Here is a 2511-nt window from a genome sequence, read left to right as displayed (position 1 = left end):
GTCATCCCAAAAAAATTCCTTCTTGACCCGGTGGTAAGTTTTTAAAAATCATGAGTGCCCTCCTAAGGAGGAGGTGTGCAATTCCAAAAGAATATTTTCTTTGAATTGGGAATTCTTACAGAGATATAAGTGATATTTTTACCATAATGAATCGTTTTTCCAAATAAATATATCATATGTACTGGGATATTGTTGCAACTTTTGAATGAGTTTCCACACCTCTCAGTCATTCTTTGATTCATCCCTTTCTTTAGTTATCCAATCAAGTTCGATAATAGAAAGATAATCTTTGTTCCAAAAAGTATTTAAGACTATCATGATCTATTTTTACCTTGAAGCGTCTTTACATTAGGTAAGGTCGACATTGCTTTATTTCATGTAGTATTTCCAACATTTTTTTCTCATAAATAGGTTTTTGTAAATACTTTCCTTGATTGGAAAACTTTCAAAAGAAATGGGCCTTCCTTCTTGCATCAAAATAGCACCAATCCCATTTCCTAAGACATTACATTCCACAAAAATGGTTTTTGTGAAGTCTAGTGTAGCTAAGACCAGTGCTTGGAACATTGCCTCTTTAAGATGTTCAAAGGCCTTAGTTGTTTCTGGAGTCCAAGAAAATAAATCTTAGCTACACCTTCACCCTTGAACTCCATAACTGCATAATTTCTGCCCCTAATTAGCGACAACTGCACACTGCACAGTGTCAAGTCTCAAGCTTTCAGCCTAACATCTTAAGTGTTGGGTGCAGGAATTGCACTTGAGCAAATTGCTCAACACTTAATTGCCAGCCTGAGGGTTTCATAAAATTAGAGATGAAGCACAAGAAATGCTAGAAATGGTATGAACGTTTCCTATCTCTAATCCTACTTCTTAAAGGAAATGCTTGTAGAATTAGACATAAAACAATCGGAAAGGTAATTGACACCAAAGCAACTCTAGTGGTGGAATCCAAAAGACAATCTACATGTAAATCAAGTAAAGAAATTCCACACGATGGAAACAATCTTGAATGTAGTAATGAAATGCTATGTTCATCTTTAGATGGATGGCTAATAGTCTGACAAGTGGGCCCTTGCAGAATTCTGTCTTCCTTCTAATCTTCCTTCCACACAAACAACATGTCCTTGCATTGTTACAATCTGCTTGCACTAGTGCAGGTACAATATCTCTATGCAAAAGTATATGTGACCTTCCTTACTGAAGACTTATGTCTTAGAGCACTTTGTTTCTGTTACATGAGACTAGCTCTTGCACCGAAGCAAAGCTTCCTGCACCTAGTTTCCAAATTACTTTCAAAAGGACTGAAAGATGTGCTGAAAAGAATTTCAACTGTAAATGAAATTCCGAAGTAAATTATATGTGAAAAAGGAATTGCTTCAATTCATTAAACCTTTCAAAGGAAATAAACCTCATGAAATAAAAGCACTTCAAAAGAATAAAACAGTAGTCTAAGTGTTTTGCATGTGTTAACTAACTTTAGTAGTCCATCCCAAGATGCTTATGTTCTTTGCAAGTATAATATGTTTATGATAATTTTATGCAAATGATTCTAGATCCTCTTAAAGATGTACTTTTAATACTGAAGATAGTTACTAAGTTATTGATTCATTCACTTACGTAATAACTAGAAGTAATATGTAGAGAAATGATTCATCAAAAACGAGTTATAACAAAGATTGAGAATAAAGGAAATGCAAGAAAGATATCTCATAAATAAAGTAAATGCAGCTACTCTCAAAGCACGTATTTGTTTCACATGTTAGCTACAAAATATATCTTAAATCAGAACTTGAAAGATAAAGATTAAAACTATAACATCACACAACTACAAATGAAATATCCACACCTTTCTGAATAACGAAAGTGAGAGGGGTAAACGAGATGGGTTGGTTGGGCCCTAGCCAATAGCTTATTCCACTTATAAGGAATGAAAAAGCTCAGCCCTTCAAATATACATCAAAGATAAATTAGATATTGTGTATGAAAATCATGGAATTTTTCTTGTATTACTCGATTATGAAAATATACATAACAGAGCAGTGCATCCCCAAAGTTGAGATGATAACCAGATTACATAAAACAAAATTACAATCGATGGTTCTTGACTAGCCTGCTCCTGCCTATAATATATATCTTATATATCCTTTCGGCTCTAGCCATTTTCACTAATTACAAACATTTTTTATTCAGGCCTTCGGCCAAACAGACTTAGAAACCAAAATTACAAACTTGGCCAGTATATATAATACACATGAATCTCTCTTAGCCGTAACCTAACTTTGGAAAATATTCCTTGATTGTGTGCCACCTGTTATCTTGCCTCAATTCAACAACAACTAAACTCAGAGTCAAGGATCGAGACCCACCCTCATGGAAGATTTGGCTTCTTGGAAATCTTGGATAGTCTTCATGGTAGTGTAGGAATATACCTGCACTAGTCATACTCATTCATAATTAATACTATGTTCTATAATTACTCTAGGAAATTGATGTGAGTTACAAGAGATATGT

Source organism: Pinus tabuliformis, chromosome X (genome assembly GCF_031772625.1).
Source record: "Pinus tabuliformis cultivar Carrire ecotype Pingquan chromosome X, CPIR1, whole genome shotgun sequence".
Lineage (NCBI taxonomy): Eukaryota > Viridiplantae > Streptophyta > Pinopsida > Pinales > Pinaceae > Pinus > Pinus tabuliformis.
Note: the sequence above shows the minus strand (reverse complement) of the source record.